Source organism: Bison bison, unplaced genomic scaffold (assembly GCF_000754665.1).
Source record: "Bison bison bison isolate TAMUID 2011002044 unplaced genomic scaffold, Bison_UMD1.0 scf7180017864236, whole genome shotgun sequence".
In the NCBI taxonomy this organism is placed as follows: domain Eukaryota; kingdom Metazoa; phylum Chordata; class Mammalia; order Artiodactyla; family Bovidae; genus Bison; species Bison bison.
Genome location: NW_011494808.1, coordinates 7,155,742 through 7,174,088, shown reverse-complemented (window position 1 = coordinate 7,174,088; position 18,347 = coordinate 7,155,742). Strand labels below are relative to the sequence as shown.

Sequence of the window (18,347 nt, the reverse complement as noted above, 5' to 3'; positions counted from 1 at the left end):
TTTTTGGGGGCTCCAAAATCACTGCAGATGGTGATTGCAGCCATGAAATTAAAAGACGCTTGATCCTTGGAAGAAAAGCTATGACCAAGCTAGACAGCATGTTAAAAAGCAGACACATTACTTTGCTAACAAAGATCCATCTAGTCAAAGCTATCATTTTTCCAGTAGTCATGTATGGATGTGAGAGTTGAACTATAAAGAAAGCTGAATGCCAAAGAATTGACGCTTTTGAACTGTGGTGTTGGAGAAGACTCTTCAGAGTCCCTTGGACTGCAAGGAGATCCAACCAGTCCATCCTAAAGGAAATCAGTCCTGAGTGTTCATTGGAAGGACTGATGCTGAAGCTGAAACTCCAATACTTTGGCCACCTGATGAGAAGAACTGACTCACTGGAAAAGATCCTGATGCTGGGAAAGATTGAAGGTGGGAGGAGAAGGTGACGACAGAGGATGAGATGGTTGGATGGCATCACCAACTCAATGCACATGAGTTTGAGCAAGCTCTGGGAGCTGGGGATGGACAGGGAGGCCTGGCGTGCTGCCGTCCACGGGGTCGCAAAGAGTCGGACACGACTGAGCGACGAACACCAACAACGGGGACTCAGAACTGACCTCGAGTGGAAGAAGCACACGAAGCCACACTGGTCCCGGATCCCTAGGGTGCATCTGCCTTTTCAGGGACATCTCTTATGGCAGGAAGCAGTAATGCACTTGAACAGCAAAAAGAAACACTGAATTCCAGCACCCCTGCCCAGCCATCAGCGCTGGGAGAATTCAATGATGATGTTGTAAAAATGAAGCAAAATAATACAGCCATGAACATGCATCGTTATAAAATCTATGTTTCCAGGAAGAAAAAGCTGCCTGCAAATTCTTTATCTTGATTTAAAAGACAGTTAAATAATCACTCCCAGCCTAAGTATGTCAAGTTTACTTTGACAAAGTCAATGTGACAGGAAGTCCAAAGTTAACAGTGAGAACTTACTTGGTATCCTTTCTCCTGTGTCTTTCCAAGTATGCTGAATAAACAGCACGTATCTGTGTCTTAGAAGCTTGACAACAGGAAAGAAGGTTAGAGTACTTGTGTGATAATTCAGACCAAGAAAATGTTAAATAAATAAAACCTTTTCCTTGGTTATCTAAGCAAAGCTACATTACCTAATGTAAAAAAAGAAAACAAGCACAGAAACAAGAAACATTGCTGTTTCAGGGTGTGCTTCCACGTATCTAGAGAAATCAGCTTTGAATTCTGTCTTTGAGAATACTCAATCGTGTAGCAGTCATGGAATCTCTGATACTAAAGTATTAGTATCAAGGACAAAAATGGAATAGTCACCCCATTAGTTGTATTCTGGGTACAGATGCATTGTATTTGCAGGGAAATAAGTTAAAGTAAAGATTTCCATGAGTCTTGTGCTATCAATGCCCTTTATACATGGAATTCATGTTAGTAGAAAGACTGATTTCTGACAAAACTGTTTGCCAATAAGCATATCTAAAATAGAATGACATCTGCTGAAACCTATTAACAAAAGACTCAAATGTGATCAAGAGCAAAGTGTTCTTCACGGCATTCTTGGAGGACAGCTCTGTATGGGTCTTTCAAGTTTCTGCAGGTCTTATAAGAAGAGATACGGCTTGCCTGGCTGCAGACTAGCTTTTTTAGGATGTTTGCACGCTGAACAGACTTGCAGCATGGAGACGATATCCTGCATGCCTGTGTGCTAAATTGCTTCATCCACATTCGACTCCTTGCAACCCCATGATCTGTAGTTCACCAGACTCCTCTGTCCATGGGATTCTTGAGGCAAGAATACCAGAGTGGGTTGCCATGCCCTCCTCCAGGGAATCTTCCCCACCCAAGGATCGAACCCATGTCGCTCTATCCCTTCGCCAGAGGATCTTCCCAACCCAGGAATTGAACCTGTGTTTCCTGCACTGCTGGTGGATTCTTTACCCGCTGAGCTAAAAAGTTGAGTTCCTCCAACTCAGGATTTTTTCCAGTAATGCACCTTATTACCAGTGTTACCTGGACCTCTTGTTACATTAGAGTGAAGTGAGTGAGAGACAGGAAAAAAAAAAAAAGTTGTATATTAACAGATATATGTGGAATTACAGATGACCTTCTTTACAAAGCGAGATAGAGACACAGGTATAGAGAACAGACGTATGGACACCAAGGGAGGAAGTGGCGGTGGGGTGAACTGGGAGGTTGGGATTGGCACACACACACTGCTGATCCTCTGGGTGGAAGAGGTAGCTGATGTGGACCCGCTGCACAGCCAGGGACTCTGCTCAGTGCTCCGTGATGACCTACATGGAAGAGAAATCCAGAACAGAGGGGATATATGTGTACACACAGCTGATTCACTTCGCTGTACGTCTGGAGTGAACAGAACATTGTAAATCAACTACATGCCAAAAAAATTAATTTTAAAAACAGCAATGTTAGTGAGCTGCCCTTCAAAAGAGAGAGTCGTGTTAGCTCCGGCCTGTCCCCTGTGGGTGAGCCTGAGTGTCCATCACAGTTCACTGTCTCCTGCTGCTTTCCTTGTAACTCCCCCAGCACTCGTGCCACTGAGGATGTCGGTTCTGTCTTCGTTCCGCTTCACAAATGCAGAAAGGGGGACCCAGAGGGACTGAGTAACTCACCCACGACCACAGGGCTGGGCGAGTGGCCGGGGCAGACTCACACTCACGCTGTCTGCCGTCGCGCTGGAGGGCCAGTGAGTGTTCTCAAGGCTTGCACTGCTCGTCCCACCCTTCCCTTTGCTTCCCTGTTCTCACCCTTGTCCACTTGTCTGACTGTCTCCCAGGAGCCGGCTGTTCTTAGAGTCGGTGCTGCCCTTCAGCCTGTGTGTGGCCTTCTGCACCCCGCTCCCTTCTCACAGTCTGCACGTCTGTGTGGACACACACTCACATCCCCCCAACACACAGCTCTGTCCCCCCATACCCCCCACCCTCAGACACATCAAAGATACGCAAATGAAAAGAGTCCTCTTTTTCATAAAAAGACCTTATCTAGAGTTGTTACTTGGTTAAGCTACAACTATGAAACTTTTCAAAATGGCATTCCTTGTCTTTAAGTTTTATGTATTTAGATTCCCTCCCTCCACCGAATACTGAAGAATTTACTTAAACTGTGTATTTGTAATTCTCTTCACAGCACATTTTACAAAGTGGCTTCTTAGCTGACACGATAATATGCTGAAGGAAACTACTGCCAGTTTAGAGACTTCCCAGGCAGCCCAGTGGTTAGGACTCTGTGCTTCCACTGCAGGGGGCCTGGGTTCAGTCCCTGGTCAGGGGAACTAAGACCCTGCAAGTCACACGGTAGAACCAAAAAAGAAAATACTGCCAGTTAAAAAAGTTGTCCAATTTTGCATTGCAATGATTCTCTAACTTCAGCACCCCCACACACAACATCACAGAGGACCCTTGTGAAAAGGCAGATCCCTGGGTCTTATCCTCCAAAGAATTTGACTTAGGAAGTCTTAGATGGAGCCCAGTAATCTGTACTTTAAGCACGCTCATTAGGCAAGTCTGATACAAATATTTTGTGACCCACACCCTGAGAAATCAAGAGAAACTCCATGTATTTACTTCCATAGAGCAATGCCCTAAATTTTCAAGAATCTTCTTAGCCAACTTCTGGGACTACACTTCTCTCATAGATACAACAAAGTTAACACTGAAATGCTTGCTCGGTCATCTAACAAATACTGCTTTAAAGTCTACGTTCCACTAGGGATGGTCAGTAGCTAACAGATGGGACCTGAGTGCAATCCTCCACACATCCAGGGTCCACGGCAGACACCGTTTATCAACACAGCACTCTGTCCGCTGAGCGAGATCCATGTCTGTGAAGCCATTCCCCTAGTCAGTTGCAGGGCACTTCCTAGGACGTGGCCGTCAAGTCTGGACCACAGGGCATCGGAGCAGAAAGCAGAAGAGTCAAATCACGATTGAGAAGCAGGAGGCGAATTTAGAGCTCCTCCCATCTCCCCGCTGACAAACACACTGCACCCGCCTCTCCTAGCCTGAAGGCAGGCTCGGCGTCATCAGGCAACCCCAGAAAGCTCCTGGAAACAGAGACCGCAGCCCATGGACAGGGTGAGACAGCCAGCATGCTCGGGGAGCCCCAGTGCACTGGGGGAAGGTCCTTCCTCCTCTCTCTTCTCCCTCCTCCCACTTGCTTAAGTACCTCCCCCCTCCCCCAAATGAAAAGCCCATTAGAGCTTCCTGCCCTGGGCATAAAAAAAGAATTCCACGTTCTGATTACCACGGAAGCTTTTTGATCATAGTTGTAAGAGCTGCCTCCTTCAGTTCATCGTTGAGACTCTGAGAAGTCAAATGACTTACCCAAGCATGCTTGCTGAGAGCCAAGAGTAGAATTCAGGTCCCTGGACTCCTAGTTGACTGCTATTCATAGATTTAAGAATCCTGATGCAATGAGCTTCTAAAAATAACACTGCCTAGTTCCACCTCTAGTCATTCCAGACATCATATCTTGATCATGTTTACCTATCACTGCTTCTATCTTTGAGAATCTTTCATTAGGTCAGGCTCAACCAGAAATAAGTTGGTAAGTTTTACAGATAATGATTCTACGTTATTGTACACTTTAATCATAGTTTATTCCTGCAGAGGTGGAAAGTCACCTCATAATAACAAACCGTTGAGAAGGTTTTTGTTTGTTTGTTTTTATTCTCAACAGCATGGAGAGCTGTGACTTCAGACACACCTGCCCTGGAACCCCAGCTCCTCCCAGAGGCAGAATCTTATGCAAATGATTTCATCTCCCTGAGAATCTGATTCCTTATCTATGACAGGAAGAACTTATTTACCTCTGAGAAATGTTCTGGAGGTGAAAGTGATTAGCAGGCTTACCAGTGACTGGATGGGTGCCCGGCACACAGTCCGTTCCCATAGGTATTAATGTTTCTCTCCTTTTCCTTCGCTTCATCTATGTCACCTTGGAGAAAAAAGGTAGGCTAGTCTCTCCAGCCTTTCTCTCTCCCAAGTGTCTCCCAGGTCTGGCTACCTTCATGAGGTTTGGTAGAACATGAAAAGGAGAGTCACGTGTCCAAAAATTATTAGGAATTTTGAGAGAGCGCCAGCAGAGGGGTAGGCGGAGCGTGGGGCCCTTCTGAGCGGGGCGTGAGCGCTGGCCCAGGTCCCAGGCCTGCACTGTCAGTCTGGGTACCAGACCCTCTCTGCGCTGGGTCTTCTCTCGTCCACTCCCTGGTCTTGGAGAGCTGGTCCTGGGATCCCCGGTGGGCACGGGGAGTGCACACGGGCTCAGGAGTTTATGGGACTTAAATCTGGCTCCAGTACTTTGCTCTTACGTCACCCATCTCTCTAAGGCTGGTTCCTCTGCTGGGAACGGGCCTAATGATGCGTGGGCCGTGGAGGGCCCAGGTGAGGGACGGATGAGGTGGGAGCTGGGGAGGGCGCCCACCCAGCCCAGCCCTGAGGACGCACAGGTCGGCCGTTGTCACCAAGGCTTTCTTTCCTTTGAACCTCTCCCACGTCTTCAGGCTTTGTGACTCCAGTGGAGTCATAGTCACAATTCCCCCCGGAGGTGCCACTCAGAGCCCAGCCACAGCACCCGTGCTGAAGAGTAAAAAGGCTGCAAAACGGGCAGAGTCCACATTCTCACTGGTTTTACTGGAGCACTCAGAATGAAGTATACCGACAACACAGGGATGCCGACGCTATTCACAAATCAAAGAAAGCAAACTGTCTGACGCTTGTGGCAATGATACGGTGCATCGCTTTCCACTATTTTTGCATTTGATGCCTCCTTTCCTACCCAGTGTCTACAGACCACGGGTTACCGTCCCCATTTGATAGATCCCAAGACTCTCTTTTTAAATAAAATTTAGTGATTTCCCCGCTAATTATTAGAGAAATGCAAATCAAAACTACAGGGAGATAACACCTCACACCGGTCAGAATGGATCTCATCAAAAAATCCACAAACAACAAATGCTGGAGAGGTGTGGCAAGAAGGGACCCCTCCTGCACCAGGGGAATGTACATGGTGCAGCCACAGTATGGAGGGTCCTTAAGCTAAAAACAGAGCTACCGAATGACCCTGCAATCCCACTCCAGGGTGTGTATCCCGAGAGAAACATGGCCTGAAGAGATACATGCTCCCAATGTTTATTGAAGCACTGTTTACAGTGGCCAAGGCATGGAACCATCTACATGCCCATTGACGAAGGAATGGATAAAGATGCGGCACGTGTATACAATGGAATATTCCTCACCCGCTAAAAAGAAGGAAATAAGGCCATTTGCGCAACATGGATGGATCTAGAGATAGTCATACAGAGTGCAGTAAGTCAGACAGAGAAGGAGAAATATCATATGGCATCCTTTATATGTGGAATCTAAAAGGAAACAAACTTACAAAACAGAGAGAGACTCACAGAGGTAGAAAATGAACTCATGGTTGCCGGGGCGGTGGGGGTGGGGGCATCGTTAAGGACTTTAGGAACGTCATGTGCACAGTGCTGTGTTTAAAATGGATAACCAACAAGGACCTACTGGATAGCATAGGGAACTCTGCTCAGTGTTATGCAGCAGCCTGGATGGGAGGGGAGTTTGGGAGAGAATGGATACATGTGTATGTATGTCTGAGTCTCTTCACTGTCCACCTCAGACTAGCACAACATTGTTAATTGGCCACAAAACAAAATGTTCTTGGTGTTAAAAAAATAAAAATAAGATTTAAAAAATGTAGTGATTTTCCTGAAGACGTGTGCTTCTCTGATCCTCTCCTTATCCGATTCCTCGTCCGGTGCTCCTTCTGCCCCGTCAATAAAAATACAGTCAAAGCAGCACTGATGAGTCTGTCTCTTCTCCTCCTGAGTACAATGTCTCACTGCTTCAACTGACCGTGATTATAACAACAATTTCATGTGGTTTTCATAAAAAAGGGAAATGCAACCTGGTGGTAATCACTCATTTAACATTTAGGTATCTTTGGGGAGCTTGGCAAATTTTGTAAAGCTTGAAATTCTATCTGCAATTGTTCACAAAGCCTGTACACTATGTTAGTATTATTTCCATAAAAAGTGGACATTTAGGAAACTTGGTGGCATGGACGGACAATTGCTCAGAGTCAAAGATCCATGCGTGAGGAATTAGGACATCTGAATTAAGGATACGGAATTGATCTGAGCGGGAGTTATGCAAGAGTTGCCATTTTTCCAATTTTGTTTTGGGCTAGAGCAGTGGGCTTAAGGAAGCTACGCCAGCCCTGCAGGGCCGACCTTCAAACTTTACAGGAGAAACAAACTTCTGTTTACTTCACTGTTACTGGGGTTTCCGAGGCAACAGAAACCAACCCCGAAATGGCTACTCTCCTGCATCTCCTTCCCAGATGCAAACTTAGATTTCCCGCTCTTTTATGACAAAACAGGAACTGCAAGATGGATAGGCATGAATTCACTATTCTTTTAGCTGCTGCAGAGGAATTTTTGCATCTCTGGCTGCCCTTGAACTTCTGGGACATGCCCATGCTGGTGGGTCCTACTTGGAAGAGTTAAGACCTCACATCTCAACCCCTTCCAGAATGCACCAGGGAAGGGGTGGTTCAGGGGACAGTCTGCAGAGATGGCCACTAACGCTCTCCTCCCTGAGAGCATGAGCCATTCCCCCGCTGAAGGCAGGATGCCATTCTCTTCCGTTTGACACTTGGGGCAGCCTTGTAACTTATTTTGCCCAGTAGAATGTGGAAGAAGAGATGCGCTGGGTCCCAGGACTTCTCGTTATTGCTCAGTCCTAAGTCCTGTCCAACTCTTTGCCACCCCATGGACTGCAGCACACCAGGCTTCCCTGTTCTCTACCATCTCCCGGAGTTTGCTCAAACTCATGTCCACTGAGTCAGTGATGCTACCTAACCATCTCCTCCTCTTCCACCCCCTTCTCCTTGGATTTCTTAGCCCAAGACCTAAGAGGACTGGAAGCTTCTACTTCTTCCTTCTTGGAAGCCCGCTCCCATGGGAGAATTCTGAGTCCCGTCCACCACCCACTGTGAGAACACCCATCCCAGCTTGTGTGGCAAGGCCTCAGGAGAAACACCAGCTCAGCCAGAGTTGAGTAAAAGCTTCTTGGAGCTTCCAGCCCAGCCCAGCCACAGGCTAAACAGGCTGAGTGAGTGACCCCCAACCAATGCCAAATGGAGCAAAAGAACTGCCTGGCCAACCCTGCTTGAAGTCTGCCTCACAGAACTGTGAGAAATGGCAAGCCCCTGTTCTCTGGAGCCACCGAGCTGCAGGGTGGTTTGTTATAGAGCAGTAAGCGACATAGCCGGGGAGGGTCTCCTGCTGTAGATGTGAGAGCTCTCAGGAAGTGAAGAAAGGGAGGGTGGATGAGAAGAACCTGCTCTGCTGCCAGTTCGCCTGATTCCATTGTGAGTTTTGAAAACGGTGGCTCAACAACCATTATTTCCATGCGGATGTAAATTCTGTGTCCCCAAGAATTTAGCCCACAAGACACATTTGGAATCCAACATACTGGGGGTGGAGCCTATTCAGACACTTCAGCCACCCGTTGCTGACCTCCAAGTATCAATGTCAACCACGTGTCGGACTCTCGCTTTGAGTGTAAGGGAGACATTTAATAGCGCCTTAGCCCAGCCTTCACAAAGAGGTACGTCACAGTGCTATATAACGGAGCAGCCCCTGAAACTAACACATCGTTGTAGATTAACTATACTCTGATATAAGATAATTTTTAAAAAAGAATGAACACCCAGCTATATATGGCCTACTGCAAGAAAACTTTTATTTACTTCACCACAAATGGTTCTCGGAGGAAAATTCTCTACCCTAATCCAGCAGAAGACAACATTTTTAAACAGAGACATTTTGTAAAATGCTTTCCAGGGATACATTAAGCCTGTCAGTGGAGACTCATTCTACTAAAACTACGTGCTTGGTGACTGAGGATATTCAAAGTATGTATAGTTCGGTTAATTGAAGACAGAGGGCTTCAGCATTTTAATTTCTGCAATACAGGATTAGCATGGTGGCTTGGAAGCGTGGTGGCAGCAGTGGGTCTCAGCTCCAGCCAACTGCTAGAAGCACTTGGAGTTCTTCCAATCCAAGACCCAGAGGTTTGACCTAATTGTTCTGGGCTTTTTTTTTAAATGCTCCCTAAGGGATTCTGACGTCCAGCTATGACTGAGAACATGGTTGAAATAGTTCAGGCTTTGGGGTACTTCTTAGAAATGCACATTTTTGGCCCCTGTCCACACCTCCTGGATCAGAAAGTAGACCTCAGGAGAACTGCTGTGCTATGATACAAATTAAAAGGGCCAACTGATTCTCTGTCCCTTCACTGTGCCTCAAACCTCATTAAATGTTCATAAATCTAGAAGCCCTTCTTACACTCATTAAAGTAATGTTTTTTTACAGGATTATAAAAATTTGGTAGCAAAATTTTTAACAAATCAAAAGTACTATTTCTTTTCTAATTTCTAATTCATTTTTTGTTTTAACACAAAGGAAAAGCATAAAGAATAAAAATACACTACTACTTTGAAATAACATTATTATTTTGATATCAATTTGCTTTTCACATAAAGGACTGTCTTATACACATTGTTTTATAACCTTCTTAACCTGCTTTGTCACTTAACACATCCTTTATATCCTACTGTATTACTGAATATTTTTAGACATATTTAAAGCTGCCTTTTCTCCATCATGCTGTTCTGCCCAGTGGCTCAGCTGTGTCTGACTCTTTGCGACCCCATGGACTGTAGCCCTCCAGGCTCCTCTATCCATGGGATTCTCCAGGCAAGAATACTGGACTGGGTTGCCATTTCCTCCTCCAGGGGATCTTTCTGACCCAGGGATCAAACCCAAGTCTCCTGCATAGGCAGGTCGATTCTTTATCACTGTGACACCTGGAAAGCCCCTTTTCCATCATAGGAATATCCCAAATATATTTTATTGAATCTTCAGTGGTTGTTTCAGATTTTTGCTTTTACAGATAATGTTTTCTTTGATTACTAAAGAAGTTTTTGTTCACATTCACGATGGCATTCTTGGCATCAGTCCCTAGATGTGATATTCATAGGTCAAAGTGTGTGTACCCTTTAAAGGTATTGATACACACTGACAAACTGTCCTTTCTTTATAGTGGAAGAAAGAACCAGTTCCCTTGCACCATGCGTGGTCACACGTGCTCAGTTGTGCCGACTGTGTGTGACCCCATGGACCAGCCCACCAGGCTCCTCTGTTCATGGGATTGTCCAGGCAAGAATACTGGAGTAGGTTTCCACTTTCTCCTCCAGGGGATCTTCCTGACCCAAGGATAGAACCTGCATCTCCTGCATTGGCAGGCAGATGCTTTACCACTGAGCCACCTGGGAAGCCCCTCACACCATGGTGTGTGATACTATATATCAAAGCTTTATTTAATCTGTGTCACTTTAGTAACAGGATGAGCTCCTATTGTTCTTTAATGAAGTTAATTATTTTCTTCATTATAAAAATTTATAGCTCACTTGTATTTATTTTCATTCTTTATCCATTCTTTAAAAAATCTGACTATTCCATTTTCTTCCTGTTGAATTGAAAAAGTCTTTTGCATACTAAGGATTTCTTGCATCAATACTTAGAGGCAAGAAAAATAGAGTAAACACTCAATTGAGTGGCATCAGCAGGAGTTCATTCCAGTTCCATGTTCGTCAGAAGCAAACTCGAATCATTTGGTCAAGTTACGTTACTGTAAATCTGTATAGAATCAGTATATTTCCTTTTCCCAGGCCTGTACTCCACTGAACAAATACAGTCCTTCTCTGATGATCATCCTGTGGGGCCTCATGGTGATTGTTCTGAATTCTCCATTGTATGAAAAGAATGGGATTCAGAAAGTCTGAGTCCTGGCTCCATAGCTACAATTTATATAAAAATTGTAGACTAAGGACATACTTTAGTCTCCTCACCTTTAAAACAGAAATAACAAGAATGACCTTTATCTCCCACGGTGACTATGAGAGACAGTTTGCAGGATAAGCACACAGATTTCAGAGCCTGGTTATCTGGACTGGAATCCCCATGCTGCCATTTAAAAGCTATGGAGCTTGGGCAAGTTCTTTAGCTTTTATTGGAATATAGTTGATTTACGATGTTGTGTTAGCTTGCAGGGTGCAGCACAGTGATCAGTTATGTGCTTAGTCGCTCAGTCGTGCCCAACTCTTTGTGACCCCACAGACTGTAGCTCTTCTGTCAATGGAATTTTCCAGGCAACAATACTGGAGTGGGTTGCCATTTCCTGTTCCAGGAGATCTTCCCGACCCAGGAATTGAACCCATGCCTCCTGCGTCTTCTGCACTGGCAGGAAGAGTCTTTACCACTGCTCCACCTGGGAATCAGTTACACACATTCGTACATCCACTCTTTTTCAGACTGTCCTCCCATATAGGCCATTACAGAGGACGGTATAGAGTTCCCTGTGCTGTACAGTAGGGCCTTAGTGGCTATCTATTCCATATATAATAGTGTGTAAATGTCAGCTCCCATCTCCTAATTCAGCCCTTCCTCCCTTTCCCACCAGGTAACCGTAAGTTTATTTTCTATATTTGTGACTCCACTTCTGTTTTGTAGATAAATTTGTTTGTACCCCCCCTTTTTTAACATCCCACATATAAGTAATATCGGATGATATTTGTCTGTGTCTAACTTGCTTCACTCAGTATGACAATCTCTAGATCTTAATCTCTTTGGTCTTCAGTTTATCTGTCAAATGAGGATAATAATAGAATTTACCTATTGGAGTGGTAACAAGGATTAAATGAATGAAAGTCTATATAGCACTGTAGAACGGGGCCTGGCAAGTAGTAAGCACTACATATTAACACAACCATCATTCCAGTTCAATGACAGAACCTGCCTGTTACATGCTGTCTTAACCAGAGCCCCGACACATGTCAGGGGTAGGCTTGTAACTGCTGCAAAGGCCACCACAGTCTTGGCAGGCAGAATAAGCTGGGCTGAGTCTCTACCAAACCCAGGATGTACCCTGGAAATGAGTTTCTGAATAAGGCTCTAGCATCAACTTGCTTTTCTGTGATTCACCTCTTTCTTCTCAACGTGGAATGCAGGAAAACCAACCTGTTTTTTATTAGCTGGATTATGACTGTCAAAGCTAACCATGTGGGTTGGTCACTTTGCTTCCAGCCCAGAACTCACAGACAGACAGCCACAAGAGCGTGGACCCAAGGCGCTCTCAGACAGGTAGGCACCAAGTTTCCTACCTCAAGGCAGAGCAGAGACATGGATTTTTAGACGCATTGTCTGTAGTTGGGTTAATTAAATTCTGTGTTCTCTGATTTATGCTCTCAGCTAACAAGGAGATTTTTGGTAACTCATAATATGAATCATAATACAGAAGATGATTCAAAGAAACTCTCAGCATTTTGGTCATTTTATCGGATAAAATTCCCACTTCTGTCCCCATGAGTCGCACCGTATAAAAGAAGCTACACCCATATGGAATACGCTTGTGAGTCAAAAACAAAGCCAATGCCCAAAATACAAATCAAAGACACTGCCGAGAACAACAGGCCTCAACTAATGAATTAAAATGATTGCTGGTTTCTTTAAAATATTAAGCCCATCAGCGCTTGCCAAAAAACCCCTTGGCTAGCTGAGGGATTCAAGCTGCATTGTTCAGCTTGAGATTGAAATCCTTCCATTCATCATTGACATGTGAGAGACAAGACAAGGCTTTGACAGACGAGGGATGAGGCGCCAGATGGTTCCCATCTGTATCTCCATTGATCGTACAATGAAAACCCACCTTCCCCGATCAGAAGGCCGCGCAATACGTGGAAAATGAATACCCAATGTTTTTAAAGGAGCATAATTGCCCTTCCCAACCAGAGATGTATAAATATTAATGAACGCAATCTGGTTCTAAGCAAATTTAGCATGAACTTTTAGCTACCCTCCCCTGACAACTTCCTCCCTCTTTAACTGAATTATGCTTCAAAGTTCTGTGATTAAAAATAGCAAACCCTGCACTGAAGTTGGATCTGTGACTGAGGAAAACCTCTTCCTTCCAGCTAGTCACCGGTTAACATAGTTCACATCATTGAGTACTTTTTTTGTTTGTTTTTAACCAAAAAAGGGTCTCTGTTTAAATGAATGTTCAAGCAAGTATGAACAGTGAGATACAGTGAAGTGAAAGTTGCTCAGTCGTGTCCGACTCTGTGGGACTCCATGGACCTATACAGTCCATGGAATTCTCCAGGCCAGAATACTGGAGTGAGTTAGCCTTTCCCTTCTCCAGCAGATCTTCCCACCCCAGGGACTGTCTCCCGCATTGCAGGCAGATTCTTTACCAGCTGAGCCATAAGGGAAGCCCAAGAATACTGGAGTGGGTAGCCTATTCCTTCTCCAGGAGATCGTCCCAACCCAGGAATGAAACCGGGGTCTCCTACTTTGCAGGCGGATTCTTTACCAACTGAGCTATCAGGGAAGCCCAGTGAGATATAGAATCAATATAAATATGCAGGGGACTGATTAGTAATCTATCATTTCTGCCAAAAGGATTTGAACAAACTTAGAGATTATTACACATGGAACCAGGAGTTGTTAAACAAGCTAAGTTTTGCAAAGCTCTGGAATACATGGAACCCTAGGAAAAGAAAAATGATTCTCTCTCCCATACGTCTACACATATACACACTTTTCTGCAAACTTAACACAGAGGGTTAACTGAGTACTCTCAGTAAACAGTTTGAATTACTGATATTCAAGAGAAAATATTAGTTGTTTTGGGATGCTTTGAACTTGCATCATTAGTATTAAAATATCTCTAGCCCAGAAGACTTTGTCAGTCTTCTTTCTTCTTGACTCACTCCCAGAGGCTTTTATCAAAAATATCAGAAAGAGACCCAGATTTGAAAATTTCCATTAATTCTTTCTATTGCTTCCTTTCCTTTCCATTCAAACAAGGAAGATTTGCATATTCCCTCTAGCTTGTATGTCTCTAATCTGTTGAAGCAGAGAATTTTCCAAGAAGCAGATTCCATGTTTTCACCACTAATGTTTCCCTATGGATCAAAGTGGCCAGAATCTTACAGTGAAAAATGTCAGGTCAGTCCAAAGGTAATAAAAGAAATTAAATCCACATTATCAATTTTAGTCCATCAGGTGACTTGAAGGAAATAATCTTTCTTTCCTCTCCTCCTATTTGTATTGTTCTCATTTTGCCAATAAAATTCTGTTGAGGACTACTATGTGCTTGGCAATGGCTACTGAAAATCAACACAATGGACAGTATTGCTATTCTTAGACACAGCTGTTATTTCAGAGACATCCCACAGATATTGCAAAGAATGTTCTTTGCCATATGGTAGCCGCATCACATATAGAGTGGATGGGTGTCTCGATCTCAAGTAATCAAACCCATCTCTTAGTCCCCAGTCCCCCTTTGGGAACAAGCTCTCAGCAGAAATAATTACCAGATTCACCAACAATATTGGTGTTTGTTTGAGGTTCAGCTTCACTAAGTCTGGACAAGCTTTTTTCCCCCACTTCTCCGAGCATAATTTGCTTGTTGGCAGCACGGTCACATGTCCGAATGACATCAATAAAGCTAAAGTCAAGGATGAACTGAAGCTTGCTGAGAAAACGCTGAGTAAGTAAAAATGCATTTTGATTATGTTCAGGGCAAGAAGAACAGGAAGGGCTAGACCCCTGGCTTGAGCAGATGGTGCAATGTTAGCATATGACAAGGAGGAAGGAAGACAGTCCCTCTCCTTGTGGCTTTTGTAATTTTCATCAGGAAGAATGGTCTTCAAACTGTAAAGAAGAGATCTGAAATGGTTAATGTTAGTGAAAGTGTTAGTCACTCAGTCATGTCTGATTTTTTGTGACCCTGTGGACAATAGCCCGCCAGGCTCCTCTGTCCATGGGATTTCCCAGGCGAGAATACTGGTGTGAGTAGCCATTCCCTTCTCCAGGGGATCTTCCCGACCCAAGAATCAAACCTGGGTCTCCTGCATTGCAGGCAGATTCTTTACTGTCTGAGCTGCCAAGGAAGCCCGTTAATGTTAGCAGTAGACTGGAAAAATGAGAAGATTGAAAGTGAGTACCTAATTGTGTTGAGGTTTCCAGGCTCAGATGCATCAGGTCCTCAGAAGTAATGGAGAGAAACAAGCCAACAGCACACAAAGTTTTCCTTGTTGTTGCAGATCAGGAAAGTAAATTTTGTCTTGATTATTGAAAAAGGGATCTGAGGGCAGCAAGGGGAGATATGGGGCTGTGGGAAATAACGGCATCCCATTATCTCCCACAACTGTAGGCAAACCTACATTTCCAGAAGTTATATGTAAGTTCGTGGTTTACGAATACTATTGAAAGAAAGTAAACGAGGTAATCAATAAAGAGTAGCCATGGGTTTGAGAGGAGACATAAACAAATAAATGATACAGGACATATGACATATGACATAAACACATATATGATACATGATACATGCTATTTGACAATATGATACAACAAATACATCAAATTATATTTTATGTGCATTTATATCAAGGTATACCGATATCAACAACCTCAGATATGCAGATGATATACCACTCTAATGGCAGAAAGTGAAGAGGAACTAAAGAGCCTCTTGATGAGCATGAAAAGGGGAGAGTGAAAAAGCTGGCTTGAAACTCAACATTCCAAAAACTAAGATCATGGCATCCGGTCTCATCACTTCATGGCAAACAGATGGAGAAAAAGTGGAAGCAGTGATAGATTTAATTTTCTTGGGCTCCAAAATCACTGTGGATTGTGACTGCAGTCATGCAATTTAAAGATGCTTCCTCCTTGGAGGAAGGCTATGGTAAGCCTAGAGACATTTTGCCCACAAAAGTTCATACAGTCAATGCTATTGTTTTTCTAGTAGTCATGTATGGATGTGAGAGTTGAATCATAAAGAAGGCTGAGCGCTGAAGAATTGATACTTTTGAATTGTGGTGCTGGAGAAGACTCTCAAGAGTCCTTTGGACTGCAAGGAAATGAAACCAATCAGTCCTAAAGGAAATCAACCCTGAATATTCATTGGAAGGACTGATGCTGAAGCTGACGCTCCAACACTTTGGCCACCTGATGCGAAGAGTGGATTCACTGGAAATGACCCTGATGCTGGGCAAGGTTGAAGGTGGGAGGAGAAGGCAGTGGCAGAGGATAAGAAGATTAGGCAGCATCACCAACTCAATGGACATAAACTCCCAGGAGATAGTGGAGGGAGCCTGGCATGCTGCAGTCCATGGGGTTGCAATGAGTTGGACACAACTTAGCAACTGAATAATCACAAACATACCAATGGCATCATAGACCTATTTTAGCAAGATGCTTGACAAAGTCTTATAAGGTATCCTGGGGTGAGATAGTAGAATATGACCTGAATGGCAAAGAATGAATACATGAATTGAACAACTGTTAGTTAATTCATTAATGTCAACTGAGCTACTGAGCTTTTTCCTGTGAAAAAACTGTATTGATTTGGATGAAGACAGAGTGGATTACCATCATTGAATGGTTATGAATAGTGGAGATAACATAATCATGTATATAAGATGATCTGATGAAAAGTCAGATAAAATTTAGAGAGCACAATATAGAGTTCTGCATTTATTTTTATTTTTTTGAGTTCTTCATTTAATATAAAGTGTAAATAGGAAGTTGCATGGTGCTGAGTTAGGGCAGCCTTGGATGACGGCTGTATAGAAGAAACAAATTAAGTCAACAGAGTGATCTGGTGGCAACTATGAGAAAGAAAGTCAAGTGCAATCTTAGAGAAGGAGTGACAGAACATATTCTTGCTCCCCTTCCTCCCGTTTTCCATGGTCACCCTGGGTGCAATGGGGACTTGATAACCTACTGGTCTGTGCTATGACAGGAAATCACCATGGGCAAGAGATAGCCCTGTTCATTTTGTTATCGATCCACCAAGGCATCTGTCGGGACACTCCTAAGAAACTGGCTGACCTTCGACGTAGTGAATTACAGAATGAAAGATCCAAGGTCCTTCGAGGAAGGCAGAAGAATGGACAACCAAAGGGGGCGAGGAGAGAAGGATGAGGTGTTGACACAGAAGCCGACCGTCCAACGAAACAGGAAAGACCAAAAGAAGTCCCACGGAATCAACATTTTAATTCACGAAATCCTTAGCACTGAAGACGAAGGGGGGAAATCACACTAGTATAACTGTTTTTCATATAAAAAAAATGAAATTGAATCCCTATCTCATGCCATCGAAGAGAAAAATCCATTCCAGGATGCACTGTAAACTTAAAATACGAAGGTAAAATGAAGAAGAAATATTTAGAAACAATGAAGAATATGGATGGAAGGATTTATTAAGCAAAATTTAAAAATCACTTGGCATAAAAGAAGAGATTAATATATCTGACCACATTATACACACACACACACTTATGAACTAAAAGCCAAATGGAGGGATGAAATGAGCATTTCACAAAAGGAAGCATCAGTGGTAAATAAGTATGAAAAGACATTCACCCTCCTTAGAAAGACAGTGCCTTCTGAGGCCATGATCAGATACACTTTAGGTGGTAAAATGCAAGAGTACACCTTACCAAGTACTGTCAAGCACACGGGGCAACAAAACTCTAACACAACCTAGGGGGAGTGTCAACAGGTTCAATCTCTTTGAAAAATAATTTCGAATTAGTAAAAAATGCATTTGCTCTCTGACCCAGCAATTCTGCTCCTAGGGATACCCTCACTCATGTGCACCTAGAGACGTGTGCAAGAAAATTCACATAGCAGGGTTGTTTATATCAGCAAATCACTGGAAATGAACTCCTCAAACAGGAAATAACCCCAGGGTCCATCCACAGAAGGACAAATACGGTGGTATGTTCACCCAACAGAATACTATACAGCAGGGGTAAGTGAGCAAATCCCAGCCTTAAGGAGTAGGTAGATAAAACTTAGGAATACAATTGTGAACAAAAAAGCAAGTTACAGGAAATTAGATACAGCACGCTACTATTTTTACAAAGCCGACAGACAAGCACAAATTTAAGATATTTATTATTTAGGGAGATAAACACACATCATAAAACTTTAAAAAGTTCCTAATGATAAATATTATACTTATAAAGTATATCTCAGTGGAAGGAAGCAAGATTTAGGAAGAGCAAGGAACATTCTATATATATTCAACAGCAACCATACTGTGATGTTCGACTCCTTAAATTGGGCATGGAAGTCTTACTTCATGATTAAGTTTCACAGCCTACATACATGTTATAACATGTAAATAATTATAAGGAAAATAGCAGAGCGACAC

General features: G+C 43.5%; 1 protein-coding gene across 6 annotated transcripts in view; it reads right to left on the bottom strand.

Moving 5' to 3' along the window:
- Positions 1-18,347, bottom strand: part of THRB (thyroid hormone receptor, beta) — a 438,543-nt gene that overhangs the window by 346,514 nt on the left and 73,682 nt on the right. Inside the window, exon 1 of one of the 6 annotated variants that reach the window (XM_010846431.1) lies at positions 4,890-6,280. The exons of the other annotated variants lie outside the window; for them this stretch is intronic. The gene's annotated coding sequence lies outside the window, so the exon portion shown is untranslated. Of the gene's footprint in view, positions 1-4,889; positions 6,281-18,347 lie in introns of those variants that run through there. 6 annotated transcript variants of the gene reach the window in all.